General features: G+C 45.8%; 1 protein-coding gene across 2 annotated transcripts in view; it reads left to right on the forward strand.

The window, feature by feature from the left end:
* LOC120666600 overlaps window positions 1-21720 on the forward strand; it is a 32308-nt gene that overhangs the window by 2144 nt on the left and 8444 nt on the right. The gene's annotated exons all lie outside the window — the stretch shown is intronic.

The raw sequence follows: 21720 nt of genomic DNA on the forward strand, positions 1-21720 counted from the left end.
GCCCGCAGGCCCAGCTTCCGCTCCTGGCTCCCGGAGTCTCGCTGGTGGCGGCGGCGGGTGGGGCTTCGACTTCGAGCCTTCAGCGGCGGCAGCGACGGTCGAGTTCGGGCGCGCCTTCTCCACCACGCGCTAGGAGAGTAGGAGGGGCGCCCGCGAACGCTTGGCCGCAGACGCAGAGGATGGCATCGAGCTCGAGTGGCGGCATATTGCTCAGGATGTGGTTCGGGTAGTTCGGGTAACCCGAACCCGAACCCGAAATTTTCGGGTACCCGAATTGTCGGGTTCTGGTTTTTGTCAGTGAATTTCGGGTTCTATTTTTCAAAACCCGAAATTTTCAAAACCCGAAATACCCGACCCAAACTTTTCGGGTAACCCGAACGCCCAGCCATACAAAGGGGGTTCGTTCCCTGAGATCCTCCAAGCTAACTCTACATATGGCCAATCTCAATGCATAGTATCGTTGTATATTAAGACTGCCACGTTAGCTTGACATTGGAATAAAACCATCCTCATTAATTTACAGTTTCATTGCATAATTTAATTATTGACCAGTGTTATAATTAAATGTGTTATGACCAATAGAAGTTGATGAATGTGTGTAAATGAAATTTAAATACTCTCAATGGAGTCTTGTTTCATGGCTCTCGGTAACCCTGTACACCAAGTTTTATCACCACAAAACTCTATTATTCTCTTTTCTCATAAATTGCTTGCCGTGTCATCACTTTTGCCTATGTGGCATGTCATTTAATGAGAATGAAACTCATATGACACTTGCATTGAGAATGACATAATTGAAGTTGGGGGTATGAAAAATAATAAAATAAAATAAAAGATAAGTTTCAATACACTCAAGCATACATGATGGTATTATACTTTAAGTGGTGGTTGAATCTATCTAAAAATCATTGTAAGCATCTAGGCCCTCAAGGTATGTTTCGGTGATTAATGACAACCATTATTGTGACTAATGAGTTTGTGCAGCTTAATAGATCATTATCGCTCATTTGGTCATATGTCAAAAGAGGCCCCTCAATTTCGGTTATTCTAAAAGGCGATCTCGGTTTTCAACTTATATATGTCAAGGCTAAGGATCTTTCTAGTCCTAAGTGTCACAAGGTTGAGAAGGACACTTAGGTTAGTATAGGTTTTATAGTTTTGTAGTGATCGCACTATTAAGAGGGGTTAAGGCTTAGTAACTTGAGCATGGACATGGTCATTTGAAAATGGATGCACACTATGGTCACTCAGGTTTCTAGAAGTTCAAATAAGTGGTTCTCAAACTATATCTCAAGAATATTTGGATTTCACTCAAGACTCAAATCAGAAAAGACAAAATCAGAAAAAGTCTATACACCGGTTTAACCGACGCTCTCAATATTCCATACGTCGGTTAAACGAAGTCAGCAGAGTCTGGACAAATTCAATACACCGGTTAAACCGACGTGTTTGAATTTAACGTCGGTGCATTGGTCCAGAGTTGGTTTTTCCAGGGAAATTCAAGTTCTATTCACCGGATTAACCGACGCTGTTTGAATCAAGATGTCGGTGCAATTGACCAGTGAGATGGTTTTTCAGAGGAATTTAAAAGTTGTACTCACCGGTTAAACCGACGATAGGTTTGAGTTAACGTCGGTGCAGTTGTCCAGAGACTTGGTTTTTCAGTGGTTCAGTGGACAACTACACTCACCGGTTAAACCGATGCTACGTCGGTTAATCTGCCCCAGTTGTAACGGCTAGTTTTCAGAAGAGGCAGTTTACATTCACCGGTTAAACCGACGATGACAATAGGGGGTACGTCGGATTAACCGACGCTACGCAGTTTTCTGGTAGCTTTTCTCCAACGGCTCTATTTGTGTGAGCTGCCTATATATACCCCTCCAATGGGTCATTTCGCCCACTCTTGACACCAGGCAACATTCAAACACTCATACCATAGTCAAGAGCCACCTTGAGCTTCATCATTCACATACTTGTGCTTTCAGTCAATCAAGAAGCAAGATTAAGGACTTGAGTAGAGAGAAGCTAGTGTGCATCCGTTCTTGGTGATCGGTTCTTGCTCAAGTGAAGACCTTAGCTTGTTACTCTTGGTGATTGGCATCACCTAGGCGATCTTGGTGATCGAGGTGTTTCTCGCGGAGCTTGCCAAGGATTGTGGGAGCCCGGAGAAGAAGATTGTACGTGGCTTGATCTCCACCACGCCGGGATGGTGAACGGAGACTCTTAGTGAGCGCCCTCGTCTCGGTGACTTGGGAGGTGACAAGACTCTTTGAGAGTGTCACAACGTGGATTAGGGGTGTGTGCCAACACATCGATACCACGGGAAAAAAATCCGGTCGTCTCTTGTCCACTCTCTTTATTCAAGCATTTTCTTTCATGCAATTTACTCATGAGCTTGACTTAGAGATCATAACTTAGCTCTACCTTGCTAGGCTTTACTTTGTTTTTATCTCTCTTAGCTTGTGTAGGAAGTTTAGTTATCCGGTTGGTGAATTGGTGCCCTACTAGTATTGCATAGGTTAAGGTTGCTTTACCTTGCTTTAGAATTTGAAAAAGGCCCAATTCACCCCCCCTCTTGGTCCATCGATCCTTACAATTGGTATCAGAGCCTCGTTGCTCATTTGGATCATTAGGCTTCACCGCCTAGAGCTATGGCCAAGATGGGTGGTTCGCCGCCTCACTTCGAGGGCAAGAACTTTGCCTATTGGAAAGTTCGCATGGCCGCATACCTTGATGCGATTGCCCCCGAAGTGTGGTTGGCCACTAAGACCGGATTCACCGGAACTCCCACCGCCGAGCAATTAAAATGGAATGCCAAGGCTAGAAATGCAATTTTCGAGGTCATAAGTGAGGAAGTCTTTGCTAGAGTTAATGGCATGGACTTAGCAAGTGATATTTGGAAGGAACTCATTGAAATTCATGAAGGCTCCACTAAAGTTCGTGAGCAAAAATATCACTTGTTTAGAGCTAAGTATGATTCCTTTAAAATGCTAGCTCATGAAAATTGCAATGATATGTACTCTCGCTTGAATGTCATTGTCAAGGACATTAATGCTCTTGAAGTTTCCAAAATTGACAGTGGCTCCATCAACCGCAAGATTCTCATGCTCCTTCCGAAGCCCAAGTACAACATTATCAATGCTATGCTTCAAAAGGAGAATCTTGATACAATGGAAGTGGGAGAGCTTGTGGGCGAAATTCGCGCTCATGAAATGAGTATCCTTGGTATGACCGAAGAGCCAACAACAAGCAAATCAATTGCTCTCAAAACCAAGGCCAACAAGCATCGCAAGCTCAAGATGATCAAGCAAGATTCAAGCTCAAGCAATGAAGAAGATGATCATCATGAAAGCTCATCCGATGTTGAAGATGATGGAGAGCTTGCTCTTATGATGAGAAAGTTCACCCGCTTGAATGACAAGATCAACAAGAAGGGGTTCAACTTTGACTCTAAGAAGGGAATGTTCCGGCCAATGGATGTCAAGAACAAAATTTGCTACAATTGTGGAGAAAAAGGTCACATCCGTCCAAATTGCCCCAAGCCGGACAAAAGAAACAAGGATCACAAGAGCAAGCATCGCCATGATTCAAGCGATGATGAAGAAGAAGAAAGGAAGAACAAAAACAAGAGACTTGGGAAGAAAAAGAGCCATGACAAGAAGACCAAGCTCTTCCCAAAGAAGAAAGGGCACACCAAGAGAAGCTTCTTGGTGGAAAAACAAGAGTGGGTGACCGATGTCTCATCAAGCGAAGATTCAAGTGATGAAGAAGACATAGTCACCATCGCCCTCACAAATGAAGAACCATCACTACCTCCACCTCCAATGTGCCTCATGGCCAAAGGTAACTCTAAGGTATGTGAGAGTGAAGATGATAGTGATGATGAGCTTGACCCTAATGAGTTTGCTAACCTCATTAATGAGTATACATCCGTCATCAAGAGGGAAAAGGGCAAAGTCAAGGTTCTTGAGAGCACTCGTGCCAAGTTAGAGCTTGCCCACTCCGATTTGCTTGGCAAGTACAATGACTTGCTCAAAAAGCACAATGAGTCACTTGTACTTGCTAAGCAAGTTGAAGAGAGCCACAAAAAGCTTAAACAAGAGCATAGGGAGTTGGCTCACAAGTATCAAGAACTTGAATTTGCCTATGAAGCAATTGACCCAAGTCTTGAGAACTTTGCTCATGAAACTATTGAGAAGGTCAATGCTTCTACTTCATGTGATGACCTACTCATTAATGCAAATGCTACTAATGCTTTGTCCGAGCTTGCACCTTCTAGGGAAAAGGAATTGATGGATCAAGTTGCAAGCCTCAAGAGTAGTGTGGAGAAGCTCTCAAGAGGAGAATACATCCACAAAGAGATTCTCTTCAACAATGCCCGTGACTATGGCAAAAGAGGTCTTGGTTCATTTCCGGAGCCAAATCAAGGCACTACTCCTTCTCCGGAGATCAAGATTAGCTTCATCAAGGAAGTTGGATCATATTGCCAACATTGCCAAGTCACCGGGCACCACACTAGGGAGTGCACTTTACCATCACGTCCTCTTCCTAAATTACCCAAGAATTACTCTTCAATGTTTGAAAATAACCATTTTCTCTTGAGTAAAGTGAAGGGCAAGGTGAAGGCCAAATTCATTGGCAAACTCACTAAGGAGTCAAAGAAGAAGCTCCCCAAGCAACTTTGGGTCCCAAAAGCTCTTGTCACACATGTGCAAGGCCCAAAGCTTGTTTGGGTTCCTAAAACTCAAAAGTGAATTCTCATGTGTGTAGGTGAACTACAAAGCCGGTGGAAAACATTGGGTACTTGATAGCGGTTGCTCTCAACATATGACCGGCAATGATAGCATGTTCACCTCCCTTGAAGACCCCGGCGATCATGAACATGTCACCTATGGTGATAACTCAAGGGGAAAAGTTTTAGGTTTGGGTAGAATAGCAATCTCTAAAGATTTATCTATTTCTAATGTTTTGTTTGTAGAAGCACTTAGTTTTAATCTTATTTCAATTGCTCAATTGTGTGATCTTGGACTAACGTGTGCCTTTGACAAGAATGGTGTTGTAGTAACTCATGAAAAAGACAAGTCATTGGTATTCACGGGGTTTAGGCATGGCAACATTTACTTGGTGGATTTCTCTTCAAAGCAAACAAGCACCATGACATGCCTCTTCACCAAGTCTTCTCTTGGGTGGCTTTGGCATAGAAGAATTGCTCATATTGGCATGAGCAACCTCAAGAAAGCCCACAAGAGAGGGATGATCACCGGCTTGAAGGACGTCACCTTTGACAAGAACAAGCTATGTAAAGCATGTCAAGCCGGGAAGCAAGTTGCAACACATCATCCCATCAAGACGATGTTGTCTACCTCCAAGCCGCTCGAGCTACTACACATGGACCTCTTTGGTCCAACTACATACAAGAGCATTGGTGGTAACCTCTATTGCCTAGTAATTGTTGATGATTTTTCACGTTACACTTGGGTTATGTTTCTAGGCGATAAGGGTGAAACTCCGGAAATCTTCAAGATCTTTGCAAGAAGAGCTCAAAGGGAGTACAACTCCCCAATTGTGAAGATCCGGAGTGACAACGGCACCGAGTTCAAGAACATGAAGATTGAAGAATGGTGCGATGAAGAGGGCATCAAGCATGAGTTTTCCGCCACCTACACGCCTCAACAAAATGGAGTGGTGGAAAGAAAGAACAAGACTCTCATCACCCTAGCTAGAGCAATGTTGGATGATTATGGCATGTCCGAGAAGTTTTGGGCGGAAGCAATCAACACGGCGTGTCATGCATCCAACCGAGTATATCCTCACCGACTCCTCAAGAAAACTCCATATGAGCTCATCACCGGGAAGAAACCAAATATATCATACTTTCGAGTCTTTGGTTGCAAGTGCTTCATCTATAAGAAGAAAAGGCTCGGTAAGTTTGAAAGTAGATGTGATGAAGGTTTCTTTCTTGGTTATGCATCAAACTCCAAAGCATATAGAGTATTCAATCAAACCTCCGGGTTAGTTGAAGAAACATGTGATGTGGAGTTTGATGAATCTAATGGCTCCCAAGAGGAGGTTGTTGGCTATGAGAATGTAGGTGATGAGGAGATTGATGAAGCTTTGAAGAATATGTCCATTGGGGATATCAAGCCGGAAGAGGTGCATGAAGACAATGATCAAGGGGGAGGACCTTCCTCATCTACACCAAGCACCTCCACGGCGCCCCAAGTGGATAAAGATCAAGAAAAAGATGATACACAACCTCAAGAAGATGTGCCAACGCCAACACCCCAAGTTCAAGAACAAGAAGAGCAAAGTGTTCCACCACAAGCACAAGTCACTCATGATCCACCCCAACAAGCATCAACGCAAGTACCGCTAGTGAAGCATGGTCGCATCTCCAAGGATCATCCAATTGGTCAAATCATTGGTAGTCCTTCCAAGGGAGTAAGAACTCGCTCTAAACATGCTTCATTTTGCGAACATCACTCGTTTGTCTCTTGTATTGAACCCACTAGCATAGAGGAAGCGCTTGAGGACTCGGATTGGGTGATGGCCATGCAAGATGAGTTGAACAACTTCACCCGCAATGAAGTTTGGGTCCTCGAAGCTCCTCCAAAAGACAAGAACATCATCGGCACCAAGTGGGTCTTCCGGAACAAGCAAGATGAACATGGGGTGGTGATACGCAACAAAGCAAGACTTGTGGCAAAAGGGTTCTCTCAAGTCGAAGGTTTGGATTTTGGTGAAACTTTTGCTCCGGTCGCAAGACTTGAAGCTATCCGTATCCTTCTTGCTTACTCTTCACATCATAACATTAAGTTGTATCAAATGGATGTGAAAAGTGCATTCTTAAATGGCGTTATTAACGAACTTGTTTATGTTGAGCAACCTCCCGGGTTTGAAGATCCGAGGAATCCTAACCATGTTTATAGGTTGCACAAGGCACTCTATGGGCTCAAACAAGCTCCAAGGGCTTGGTATGAGAGGCTTCGTGACTTCCTAATCATGCAAGGCTTCAAGATCGGGAGGGTGGACACCACGTTATTCACAAAAGACGTCAACGGGGATCTTTTCATTTGTCAAATTTATGTTGACGATATTATTTTTGGCTCAACTAATGATTTGCTAAGCCATGAGTTTGCTACCATGATGTCTAGGGAATTCGAGATGTCCATGATTGGCGAATTGACCTTCTTCCTTGGTTTTCAAGTCAAACAAATGAAGGAAGGGACATTCATCCATCAAGAAAAGTATACCAAAGATATCTTGAAGAAGTTCAAGATGGATGAGTGCAAGCCAATCAAGACACCCATGGCAACAAATGGGCATCTCGACTTGGATGTGGACGGTAAACCGATTGATCAATCCCTCTATCGTTCTTTGATAGGGTCTTTGCTTTACCTTACCGCATCTAGGCCCGATATAATGTTTAGTGTGTGCTTGTGTGCCCGCTTTCAAGCTAACCCAAAGGAGTCACACCTTTCGGCTGTGAATAGGATCCTTCGGTACCTCAAGCACACTCCTAGCATAGGCTTGTGGTACCCCAAAGGCGCTAGTTTAGATCTCTTGGGATACTCGGATTCGGATTTTGCCGGAAGCCGTGTGGATCGCAAGAGTACCTCCGGGGGTTGCCACTTGCTTGGGCGTTCTCTAGTTTCTTGGTCAAGTAAGAAGCAAAATTCCGTGGCTTTGTCCACCGCGGAAGCGGAATATATAGCGGCCGGTGCATGTTGTGCCCAAATCCTATATATGAAGCAAACCCTTTTGGACTTTGGTGTGAAACTAGATAGGATCCCACTCCTTTGTGACAATGAAAGTGCCGTAAAAATTGCCAAGAATCCTGTTCAACACTCTCGCACAAAGCACATTGATATTCGCCATCACTTCTTGCGTGATCACGAAGCCAAGGGGGACATTTCCCTTCAAGGTGTGAGATCCGAGGAGCAATTGGCGGATATATTCACAAAACCTTTAGACGAGAGTACCTTTGTTAGGCTAAGGAATGAGCTTAATGTGTTAGATGCGGCAAACATCATGTAAGTTGCCATGTCATATAGAAAAATGCATACATATAGGACACTTGTCTAACCATGGTAAGATAGTGACGAGCAAGGGTTTAGCTAGAGGTGGTGGTCCACTTGTTTTCCTCTAGGCTTGTAGAAAGGCTCATCATGAAGAAGCTTCCCGTGGGTTCAAACTTGACAAGTAGATCTTAATTTCTTGTTATGCATTTCTTGTCATATAGATGTGCACTTCATGTTTACTTTACTTTCGCATGTGGTTGTAGTTTGCATCATCATTGCATGCGTAAGGGTCACAAAGGAGATCACTTGATGAAAATGAGACTTGTTTTCATATACAAGATCTTAATTCATGAAAAGTGAAAAGAGCAAAGTGTTAGGTGCGTTATTGCCTAGTGAGCAATGTCATGATGAGTTTGAAGCTTTCTATCTTCAATATTCCTATGACATGGCTCATACATTTTATTTGGCGCTTTGTCTCTCTTGCGGCTTTTCCTTGTGTTTAAAAAGAAATTTATTTAAGCAAGTGTGCTATCCTATTTATTTTGAGGGGTAAAGTCGCCTATGCAAGTCCATTAACTTGAGTTTATTTGAATTTTATAAGTTTATTGGACTTAGCATAGAAGAGTGAGCTGAGTGTGGGGTTTTTGGCTTCACCGGTTAAACCGACGTTCAATGGAGCATCATCATCGGTTCAACCGGCGTTACTAAAGTTTGTCTCAGCTCAGTCAAGTTTCAGGCGTTCAACCGGCGTATACAAAAGTCACATCATCGGATCAACCGGTGATCATAAATGCAAAACAGACCTAGCAATCAACCGGTGCTTTGATCAATCAACCGACGAGTTCATTTTTGACAGCATCGGTTCAACCGGCGTTCAAAAACAGATCTGGTAGAGCCTCGGGTGAACTACACCGACGCAATCAACCGGCGCTCATACCCTAGGCGTCGGATCGACCGGTGTAAAGGAAAATCGCGGGTCCCACCTGTCATATATGAGTCGTGCTCGAGCCGCCGCCTCTCTTTCCTCTGTTTCGCCCGCATCCATCTTCGAGCCGCCGCCGCCTTCCCTAAGCGCCGCCGCCGTGCTCCATCCGCGCCGCCGCTCGCCTGCAAGACCACCGCCGCCGCTCCGCCACAGCCCACGCGCCGCCGTGCGCCATCCGCGCCGCCGCTCGCCTGCACGTCGAAGTCGCCGCTGCCGCGCCCTCGCGCTCGCCCAGCGCCGCCCGTGCGCGCCTGCGCCGCCGCCTGCGCGCGTAGCCACCGCCGCCGCCGCTCCACGCTACTCCACGCCGCTCCACGCCGCCACTGCCGGGCGCCGCCGTGCTCCGCGCCTCCACACCGCAGCCGCAGCCACGCCGCAGCAGCACCCGATCAGAAGCTCGCCAGGTGCTCGACGATTTGCCTGAGCTCCCTTTTTCGCGCCGCGTTCGTGTTTCGCACACCGTCAGTCGAGATGGGTCGCGAGAAGAGGAAGGGTAAGGAAGTTGTGGTCGAGAAGCCCGCTCGCAAGCGGACTCGTGCAGAGAAGGAGGCCGAGAAGGCCGAGATGGTGGCCAAGGCCGCCGAGGAGCAGGCATCAGGCCGCGCTCGCCCGTTCCAGATCAGGGAGGACCCCAGAGGCAGAGGCAGAGGCAGGGGCATGGGCAGAGTGAGAGGTGCCAGGGCCACCAGAGCCTCGACAGCAGCAGCATCAGAGTCAGATCAGTCAGATACAGCTGCAGATTCAGATTCAGAGGCAGAGCAGTCCGAGCAGTCTCAGGGGCAAAGCACACAGGAGTCACCGACTCTACGACGGTCTGGCCGCACTCGGCAGACATCCCCAGCAGCAGAGACTTCACCAGCGACCGAGCGTCGCACTGGACCGAGGACGCGAGGAGGTCACCAGCCACAGGAGCCTCGCAGGTCCACAGCTGCAGCAGCAGCAGCTCGTAGAGCCGAGGCCCTAGAGGCCGAGCGCGCAGTGTTCCGTATGGACACTGTTGTGCGTCTGGAGCCAGGTGTGCTGCTCCAGAACTTGACCCGAGCCAATGCGGCCAAGGTCAAGAGGCTCAGGTGGAGTGTTGACGAGGAGGTCTGGTTCCCGGTGACCCGAGACAGCAGAGTCGACAGGAGGTTCTGGACTTTGCTACAGGCCAGCTTCTACGAGACCTACCAGAGGCGGGGCCACCGGATCTTTCAGCACAGGGTTCTTGACTGGGTCTCACTGAGGACAGCCGCAGGGGGAGCAGATGTGAGAGCACACTTTGCTCACTTCAGAGGTCTGCCTAGACTGCTAGAGATGGAGCAGAACCGTTATATCGAGGACTGGGTCAGAGTGTTCTACGCTACAGCTTGGATAGCCCCCGAGCGCAGAGCTGTACACTTCATGTTTGGAGGGCAGGACTTTGGTTTGTCGAGGGTGACCATTGCTGGTATTCTTGGAGTTGACCTGGTCGACGTCTCGCTGCACGAGAGGGTTTACGGGGACTCAGATCCACCCCGCAGGGCGATGGTTGGCGGGATTGCTCCTTCTCACGAGGCGATCACTCAGTGCTTCCGCCAGCCGTTCCCAGCCTCTTACGCCAGAGTGCCGAGCTTGCTGACCCCAGAGGCTTACGCTGTTCACATGGCACTCCGGAGGACTCTGTTACCGAGGAGTGGCTACCCAGAGGGGTTTACGGGACTGCAGCAGCTCCTGCTTCTACACATCCTCACTCACGAGCCCTTTGACATAGTTGACTTTATTTTGGCTGAGATCGAGGATGTGATCACAGACGGGATGGGTGTGGTGCGACAGTTCCCCTATGCGCACTGGATCAGTTACATATGCTCTATGATAGTGCCAGCAGAGTCACCCATCAGTGCTCCTTACCGTCACGACGAGGCTCCCAGGTTCCCTGTCTACCGACCCACGGCTCCACAGGACAGGAGGAGGGGCAGACACGCAGATAGAGCAGCGATGGCTCGACTGTCACCGGAGGTTCAGGCACGAGTGGCAGAGGAGGATGAGGCACTCCTAGCAGCAGAGGCACAGCTTCCCGGGGGAGATGATGAGATACACTGGTCTGAGCTTGAGTCAGACTCCTCCAAGGACGTAGAGTACTTCCCTGCAGCAGCCCCAGCTAGTCACGACCACGAGGCAGGGGGGTCTAGAGAGCCAGCTCCAGAGTCACCAGCAGCTGCTACAGTCTCTGAGTCTCAGGTGACTCAGCCGTCCGAGCTCACTTCACTTCTACAGCAGCTCGTGACCCAGCAGAGAGAGGACAGACTTGCTCAGGAGGAGGCCAGGAGAGCCCATGAGGCTCAGATTGCTGCTATTCAGAGAGAGGCAGCCCGAGAGCGTGCAGCGACAGAGGAGCGTTTTGTCGGCCTCATTGACAGAGTTTCACAGAGGACAGACGCTCAGTTCCAGCAGATGCAGCAGGGCATGATGGCGATGTTCGGGATGATCTCCCAGCTTTACTCTCACACCGGACTCGCCCCACAGCAGCAGCAGCCCGGACTTCAGGGTGTAGGAGCACCTCAGCTTGCCGTCACACCAGCTCCTCCTCCTCCAGCTCCTACTGCAGCTCCAGCTACCTCAGCGACACCGGAGACCACGTTCTCGATGTCAGCACTCTTTGGGTCTGCCGGTCGTCCGCTCTTTTCACCACTGCCGGCGACCACACTCTTTCAGGACTCACCGTCAGCGGTTCAGTCGGTCGCCCTCCCTTCCTCACTTCAGGCAGCACCTTCAGGGGGAGGAGCAGTAGAGGAGTCCCTGCTTCCACAGTCGACGCAGCCGGCAGCTTCAGCAGTCACTTCTTCAGATATTGATACTTCTTCTGCTGACCCGGTTACGACCTCTACGGATCCTCTACCAGGCAGTGCCAGCACGAGAGCCTCCACGACAGTTACTCCCCCAGTGAGCTCAGACCCAGACCAGCAGCTTCCGTCTGTCACCGAGGGTGAGAGTTCTCCGTCCGACGACGACGACCCGGACCGCTTCGTCGCCGTACCACGACAGCACGACCCGTAGCTCGCCTTTTGGTGCTTTGATGCCAAAGGGGGAGAGGTGTTAGGGGGAGCACCAGAGTTAGGGGGAGGGTAGAGCTAGAGAGAGCTCGTAGTTATCAGGACTTTGTTTCTTTGTATCACATTTGGTGTTAATTCATGGATATGTACATTTGTCGCTTGAGTATGCCGTTCTTTGAGACATATCTATGGATTTCGTTTGAGCCTTTGAGCTCTTTGGTCCTGCTTTCGAGTTTGCTTGTGTTTATCCTGTTTTATCTTTCTCGCTCTCTCGTTATTTATGTTTGTGTTGTCATCAATCACCAAAAAGGGGGAGATTGTAAGCATCTAGGCCCTCAAGGTATGTTTCGGTGATTAATGACAACCATTATTGTGACTAATGAGTTTGTGCAGCTTAATAGATCATTATCGCTCATTTGGTCATATGTCAAAAGAGGCCCCTCAATTTCGGTTATTCTAAAAGGCGATCTCGGTTTTCAACTTATATATGTCAAGGCTAAGGATCTTTCTAGTCCTAAGTGTCACAAGGTTGAGAAGGACACTTAGGTTAGTATAGGTTTTATAGTTTTGTAGTGATCGCACTATTAAGAGGGGTTAAGGCTTAGTAACTTGAGCATGGACATGGTCATTTGAAAATGGATGCACACTATGGTCACTCAGGTTTCTAGAAGTTCAAATAAGTGGTTCTCAAACTATATCTCAAGAATATTTGGATTTCACTCAAGACTCAAATCAGAAAAGACAAAATCAGAAAAAGTCTATACACCGGTTTAACCGACGCTCTCAATATTCCATACGTCGGTTAAACGAAGTCAGCAGAGTCTGGACAAATTCAATACACCGGTTAAACCGACGTGTTTGAATTTAACGTCGGTGCATTGGTCCAGAGTTGGTTTTTCCAGGGAAATTCAAGTTCTATTCACCGGATTAACCGACGCTGTTTGAATCAAGACGTCGGTGCAATTGACCAGTGAGATGGTTTTTCAGAGGAATTTAAAAGTTGTACTCACCGGTTAAACCGACGATAGGTTTGAGTTAACATCGGTGCAGTTGTCCAGAGACTTGGTTTTTCAGTGGTTCAGTGGACAACTACACTCACAGGTTAAACCGATGCTACGTCGGTTAATCTGCCCCAGTTGTAACGGCTAGTTTTCAGAAGAGGCAGTTTACATTCACCGGTTAAACCGACGATGACAATAGGGGGTACGTCGGATTAACCGACGCTACGCAGTTTTCTGGCAGCTTTTCTCCAACGGCTCTATTTGTGTGAGCTGCCTATATATACCCCTCCAATGGGTCATTTCGCCCACTCTTGACACCAGGCAACATTCAAACACTCATACCATAGTCAAGAGCCACCTTGAGCTTCATCATTCACATACTTGTGCTTTCAGTCAATCAAGAAGCAAGATTAAGGACTTGAGTAGAGAGAAGCTAGTGTGCATCCGTTCTTGGTGATCGGTTCTTGCTCAAGTGAAGACCTTAGCTTGTTACTCTTGGTGATTGGCATCACCTAGGCGATCTTGGTGATCGAGGTGTTTCTCGCGGAGCTTGCCAAGGATTGTGGGAGCCCGGAGAAGAAGATTGTACATGGCTTGATCTCCACCACGCCGGGATGGTGAACGGAGACTCTTAGTGAGCGCCCTCGTCTCGGTGACTTGGGAGGTGACAAGACTCTTTGAGAGTGTCACAACGTGGATTAGGGGTGTGTGCCAACACATCGATACCACGGGAAAAAAATCCGGTCGTCTCTTGTCCACTCTCTTTATTCAAGCATTTTCTTTCATGCAATTTACTCATGAGCTTGACTTAGAGATCATAACTTAGCTCTACCTTGCTAGGCTTTACTTTGTTTTTATCTCTCTTAGCTTGTGTAGGAAGTTTAGTTATCCGGTTGGTGAATTGGTGCCCTACTAGTATTGCATAGGTTAAGGTTGCTTTACCTTGCTTTAGAATTTGAAAAAGGCCCAATTCACCCCCCCTCTTGGTCCATCGATCCTTACAATCATCTTACCATTTTCGGTTGTTAAGCTCTCATATGTTCAAGTCAAGAACTGCACGTACATACCTCACCGAATCTTTAAACGGAATCTCCGCTTATCCCTGCTCATGGTGTTTACACACTGACAACGGTGGTTAAGCACATCTGCCCACCCTCTTCTGCTCTATGTTATTATAATATATGATTGTAGTTTGTGCTAATCTATTATCTTATTATTTGGCCAACAAACAAAGCCTCTACGTTCACTCAAAAGGCCTAGAAATTCCCACGTTAATCAGAGAAAAAAAGAAAAAGAAAAAAAATTACCCACCACTGCCATTATAATAAAAATTAGCCTAAAATATCCCTGTGCCTAATTAAAAATCGCCCGCCTATTATGAAAAATTAAATATAAAATATCATATCCGAGAATTGCGGCGATTCGAATCGATTTACATCCTGCAGGAGATATCTTGGCACACGTCATGTACAGCTTCCGGTAAACTGCATATGGCAACCTTTCACGAGAAGGATACTAAACCCTGAACCAAACTTACCCAGACCCGGGTTCAAATCCTGCCAACTTCCCCACTTCGAGTGAGGTTCCTTTCCCAACCACCGGTCCTCCCAAAATCTTACCTGTTTGCCATTTTGTACCACAAACTTTCCCCTAAGGAAGAAGTACTTTTTCCCTTCCATTAAACCTGGCTAGAACTAGGAGTCTCCTGGTTGCTTGACTACTTGTGAGAAGGTTTTGTTTTTCAAATATTTCCTCTTAAGCATCTGCTGCCATACACCATCCTCGTTAATAAGTTTGTACAACCATTTACTTAAGTGACAAATGTTTTGTACATCTAAGTCTGTGATTCCCAGTCCTTCAACACATTTTGGAGAGCACAAAATATTCCATCATGCCAGCCTATACTTTTTTTGTGTCCCTCATTTTGCCCAAAAAGAACTGGATCTATAATAATCCAGTTTCTTAAGAACTCCTTTAGAATTTCTGAAGAAGAAAGCAATAGCATTGGCAAACTGGTCAGGATTGAATTTATTAAAACCATCATTCCTCCTGTTGAGAGTAACTTACTTTTCCAGCTACTCAATTTCTTTTCGGAACCTTGTCTCGAGCTGCCCCCAATCCTTCTTAGCAATTTTGTATTGGCTCATTGGTATACCCAAGTATTTGAAAGGAAAAGATCCCTCCTTACAGCCAAAAAGCTGAATATAACTTGACACCATGTTACCAGCTTTACCTAAGCAAAAAAACTCACTTTTATGATAATTTATTTTAGGACCAGAATTTTTTTTTTTCAAAAACACAAAGCACTAGCTTTAAGTTCTTAGCCTGTGTCAAGTCATCTTCTAAAAAGAGTATTGTGTCATCTACATAAGGACTGACAACCCCTCCTTTATCAACTGTGGTACTACTACTCTTATCTGCTCACTCCCTCTGTCCCTTGACACCAAAACTGCTAACATGTCAGCTACCACATTGAAAAGCATTGGGGATAGGAGGTCTCCCTGTCTAAGGCCTTTCTTGGTTTGAAAGAAATCCCCTAAGTCATCATTCACTTTTATGCCTACGCTACCTCCACTCACAATGCTTCCAGTCCAACTACACCAAAGTGGTGAGAAGCCCTTCATTCTTAAGGTTTGTTGCAAGAAGTCCCAATTAACTTTGTCATATGCCTTCTCAAAAATCTAATTTTAGGACCACCCCATTTTGTTTTTTTCTCCTGATCTCATATAAGGTTTCATGTAGGATAACCACCCGTTCCAAAATATTCCTTCCAGGTAAGAAGGCTGTTTGGGAGGGCTTCATTACCCTATTAGCTACTACTGTAAATTTGTTAGCCAAGACTTTTGTAAAGATTTTGAAACTAACGTTCAGCATGCATATGCGCCTTGTATTTTCTTAGTCTCTTGTAGCTTTGGGATCAATGAAAGTACTCCAAAATTCAAACTGAAACCCCTGTGAAAATCTCTGAACATGGCCATTAAATCTTCCTTTATCAAACTCCAAAATACCTGATAGAATTCAGCTGGAACCCATCAGGTCTTGGGGCCTCATTATGTTTCATTCGAAAAATGGCTTCTCTGACTTCTTTCTCAGTAAATTCTTCTATTAATGCATTACTTTCTTCCTTTGTCAACTTCTCATCCAAAGAAAAATATTCTTTTCTATTTTACCAAATAGTCTTTTATAGTATTTTGTTTTAAATTTCTTCAGGTTTTCCTCTCCCTCTATTACTACTTCCTCTTGTTCTAATCTGTAAATTCTGGTTTTCCTTCTCTTCCCATTTGCTACCAGCTGGAAGTATTTAGTGTTACAATCCCTTTCAAGTAGTTCCTTAGCCTTTCAACTTCCCATTTGCTACCAGCTCTCTAGAACCACTTAATTTCCTCTTCCCTCATCAGTTGTGCTAATCTCTCTTTTATGCAATGCTTGAGAATTAAATCTTGCTGGTTCAAAAGACTTGTCTCTGCTATTTTATCTAGTTCATCAGCCTTCCTTAGTAATTCCTATTTTTCTTTCTTATAGGCACTATCCATATTTGCTGCCCATCCCCTTAGAAATATTTTGCTGAAGCTTTCTTATCTTATTTTGCCATCTTTGCAAGGATGTATCACATTTTGTTTCCTTCCTCCACACTCCAGCCACCAGGTCAAAAAAATCCCTCTTTCAGTAACCAACCTAATTCAAATTTAAATAAGGGTTGCTTACTAGGGGGACCTCTCTCCCATGTATTTAACAGTAGGGGGTATGATCAGAAATCTCTCTGGTTAAAGCAACTACTGTGGCTAGGGGAAAGCGTTGTTCCCATTCAGTGCTCTGGATGTCTCTAGTTGCTCCCACACGAGTCATCATCCCTGCATGCTCCTACACAGCCAATCCTTAATCTTGACCACACCACACTACTACAAAAATGATTTGTAGGAACGCCCCAGATTTTTTTAGGTGCGGATCAAAATTTGATCCGTCCCTACAAATCTTTTATGTAGTAGTGCTACATGTACCATCCACAATTCTTAATCTTGACCACCACCATCCACTATTCTGTTGCCAAGGTTCTTCCTCTAGACCTACCGAAGATGGGTGCACCTCATTTCCCAAACTCTGTTCGTAACCCCTAGCCCTAAAAGCTCACAAAGAGCTCTCTAGAGTCGTTGTGGAGATAGTCGCCAGGAATGTGGAACGAGGGTGTGTTCCACGTTCCGGGGACGGGAACCGGAATATTTTCATTCCTGTAGTGTAAAAATCCATCCCAAACGCCATTTCTCGTTCTCCGTTCCTCGTTCCTCGATCCGTCGTTCTGGGAACTTCGGTGACTATAGTTGTGGACAAGGCAGCCATCTGTGTAGTGTTTGGTTGGAGGGATGGCTTGGGATGGAGCCATTCCATCCCAAAATTTATAGTGTTTGGCTGAAGAACTGCTAGGATGGAGCACTCATAAAAACCAATATTCTCTAAGGGGATGTTTGGGAGCACTCCACACCAAAAAAGAAGCTCTACTCCCTAACTCCACTCCACTTAGCAACTTCAATCTCTCAATTTTATTCCATTATGTTAGGGAGAGCTCCACTCCGCCTTGCCCAGCCGCCCTCCTCACTTCCGAGCGGGGCCCGGTTGTCAGGTCCTTCTCCTACCTTTCAATCCCCGCGGTGCCCTCCCTCCACGCCTGTCCCTCCTCACTGTCGGAGCCCCGTTGCACATGCCTCCCCTGCTGCCGCCGCCCGTGCCTCCCCCGCTGGCCACTGGCAGAGCCTAAGGCCACGCTGGGGTGCATCAGCCGGCGAGCGAGCCGCAGCGGCCCCCATCAGGCGCAGCCTAAGGGCGGGTCGCCGCCGTTCCCCTCTGTGTAAGGACCGTGAGCGCGCGCTCTAGCCTAGGAGGGGAGGAGGTGAATTAGGCAACTAAAAACCTAGACCTATGGCTCCAACTAATTGCACAATATTAAACTAAAACAAGCTATCTAAATGTGCAACTAAGGTTGTTCTAGTGTGAAACCCCTATCCCAAAAGAGTTTAGCAACCTATAGCCTTTTCTATCAAGAAGCTACTCTATGAAAGTAAAGGCATACAAGAATTGCTAGTATGAAATGCGGAAGTTTAAAGAGTGGGATAGGAGATAGCAAACTCTTGACGTGGGTGTTTATCCCGTGGTTCCGTTAGCCACAAAGGCACACCTACATCCACGTTGTTGTAGCACTCACTAAGAGTATTGCTACTCGGCAATCAAGTCTCTTCCAAAGACACCGAGTCCAAGGTCACCTTGATCCCGGGTTCCACCAAGGAGCTTCTCCACTAAGGAAGGGGGTCTCCACGTCCCCCGCACAAAGATCGTCCACGCCGCTCCACACCAAGTCGGAGGGTCGTTGACGTTGCCGGCGACCCACAAAGCTCCAAGGGGCCGGCGCTCCAAGATATCTTCTTGGTTCACAAGAGCTAACCTTTCACACTCTCAAAGTATGATAAGGACTAAAGATATGATCACTAAGCTCTTGGATGGCTTGGAGATGTTCTTGGGTGTGGGTGTGATGTTCTTGAACTCCAGCAATCTTCAAATGGCCGGGGGATGGTATATATATAGGCCACCAAGTCCATAGAGCCATTGGGAGCCGTTATCCAACTTTTTTGCGTGGCGTCGGATAGTCCGACAGCGAGGCACCAGATCATTTGGTCACTCTGTGCCCTGAGGTAGCCGTTGGGGCTTCTGACACGTGACGCAGGAGGCACCGAATAAACCGATGGGCTGGCGTCGGTTCATCCGGTGCGCGTCGGATCATTCGGTGCTGAAGGAATCTTCGGCTCGGCACTGACGTCATTGCTCCGACACGTTAGTCCGGTGATCGTCAGATCATCCGGTGCTTAAGGCTTTTCTTCAACGTGCTCGACATGCTCTCTAGTACATGCTCCGGTGATTACTCCGACGCTCCATTTTGACCCCGTCGGATCATCCGGTGCAACTGGGCCTTCTCCACATGGCCTCTCATCAGTGCACCAAAATTGTACTGACGCCACTGCGTCGGTTTATCCGGTGCCAACCGTATACTCCGGCACCCAGGCGTCGGATCATCCGGTGCCTACTGAAAATGCAGAACTCATCCATTCAACCTTTCTTTGAGTTCTATCTTCGTGCTCTACTTTGCTTGGCCTTTTTGCTTCATCCCTGTGATCTATTAATGTTCACTTGATAAACACATTAGTCCCATTGATTGCGTTGTTACTCAATCACCAAAATCACAAAACAATGGCCTAATGGGGCCATTTTTTCTTACAATCTCCCCCTTTTTGGTGATTGATGACAACACAATCAAAACAAGCATAAATTCTGAAAAAATTGATAAATTAATACCAATTGAATTCAATTGAACCACTTACACTTGCTTGGATGCTTACCATCATCCAATGTCAACTTGGCCTCCCCCTAAAACCATCATCCCCCTTTGTTCCTCCCCATTTTCGCTACTTCTTCTTCTTTTTCTGCCCCTTTGGAATCAAAGTTGCTCCCCCTTGGGAAGAAACGCATTTTCACCTTGCTTTGATCCAAATTTTTCTCCCTTTGGAATCAAATCACCTAAAAAGACTTGGCAAACCAAAATAGCTCAAAGGGAAAAAGTTAGTAGCCTAGGGAGTTAGTTCCATGAAAGATGATCCAAGTGTATGATATCAATGAAGATACCAATTGAGTGATTACTAAGGTGGATCACACAATCATGAAACTAGCATGACATGAGCTAAGCTTTCCACAAAGTGTGTGCACTAAATGATAATGTGAAAATCATAAGCACAACTAGACATTGAATGAGAAAGCTTAGATCATATCATGCACGGAGATAGCTCTAAAGGATAAAGAAATGATAAAGATACCAATTGAAAGAATTGAGCCTTGCATACTTCCGGGGAATTGTTATCTTGCGTGTACCAATTTGAAGGTGACTTATGTCATGGTACTAATTGAGATTGAATACCAATTGAAAGTCCTTGAATTGAAGAACACTTGGTACATCAAGGTGAACTATGAGCACATAGCCTATGAACTTAGATATGAAATTTAGTTCCATAGACCATGGCTCAATATGAGACTACAAAAGATAAGCTTATAAACATGTTAGTCTCAAAATCACAAACCATAGGATGAACTCCCCCTAAATGTGTGCATTTAGTGTTTGAATCACCAACCAAAAGTATGCACCTTGTTTTTGACAACAATGGGAAGTTTACCCTAGAGCTTGTGTTCATGGTACAAATGAAATACATACCTCATGAAGTCCATGTACCATGAAAGAGTAACCACGTGTAGCTTTCTACACACTTATCAAACCATATAGGTTGCTCATGGGTTAGATCATGACACAAGCAACCCACTATATGTAACACTAGGTGATGCAATGCAAACAATCTAGCAAGTGCAATGGAGCTACATGATGCATGAATTGAAATCTAGCTACCATTTACCTTATAGGGGACTTGGGCAAAAAATGTCCAAGATGTGAGCTTGGCTTCTTTAGCTTGATACCTTCATCTTCTAGGTAGCCAAGCCTCCAAATCCCCCGAAGCCGTTCTTGGGCTTCAAGTGTCCTTTGGAACCCACACCATTTGAGGCCCCTTCATATTAGTGATGACATCCTTGGGCACCCAAATGGAGTAATTCCAACTCCTTCCTTGCTTCCTAACCTTGTGAGCAACCACCTTGCCATTGGTTTTCTTCTTGATCACATAGGAGGTGCTATTGCTTTTGTTCCTCCGGTTGGGCTTGGTGTAGATGAGAGAACTCTTGATTGTAAGTTTCTTCTTGTTCTTCTCATCCGAAAGCTTCTTCTTTGATTGAGAACACTTGTTGGACTTGTGGCTCTTCTTATGGCACTTTGAGCAAGTCACGGTGGACACCTTCTCAAACTTCTTCACCATGTCTTTACGGTTATCTTGAGAAGGTTGGACATTGCTCTTTATGCTCTTGCCTTTTAAACTAGCCAAGTCCTTCATGAGCCTTTGTACTTCTTGCTTGAGCTCATCATTTTCCTTGGCAATGAGATCGTCACATGATTCTACAACAACATTCTTAAAGCATTTCTCATTGCAAGGGTTAGATTCATCAATTAAATCTAAGCAAGAAGTTGAAGCATCTACTTTAGGATTCGAAATTGTACTAGGGGTAGATTCCTTGGTTTCCAAAAAGTCATTAGTATCCTTAATGCTCTCAAATTTTGATTTGAACTCTTCGTATTTCTTGCTAAGCAATTTGAATTTGCACAACAAATCTTCATAATTTGTAGCAAGAAAAGTATTAAGATCATTAAGAGCATTAATATTTTTTAATTTCTTTTGATTGTTTTCTAATGACTCTTTGATGCTCATGAACTAAGTCTAGAAGATCCTTAATTGAAGGAGAGTCAGAATCATCATCACTTACATTGCTATCCATATCTTTGGCCATGTGGCACGTGTTTGATGATGATGAAGCTCCCTCGTTAGTGCGGATGGTGGTGCTCATGATGGACTCATCACTTGAGCTTGAGCTTGAGCTTGATTCTACACCATCATCCACCCATTCTCCAAGAAAAACACGAGGTTCATCCTTGGGTTTTTTCTCTTTCTTTTGCTTCTTTTTTTTTCTTGAGCTTTCTCTCAACCTTTTGGGAAAATTAGATGGCAAAATATTTAACCCTTCCCCGTAGTATTGTGAAGCCATTTCTAAGGGATTCATCCCTTCCCCAAAGA

This window comes from Panicum virgatum, chromosome 3N (genome assembly GCF_016808335.1).
Source record: "Panicum virgatum strain AP13 chromosome 3N, P.virgatum_v5, whole genome shotgun sequence".
NCBI lineage: Eukaryota > Viridiplantae > Streptophyta > Magnoliopsida > Poales > Poaceae > Panicum > Panicum virgatum.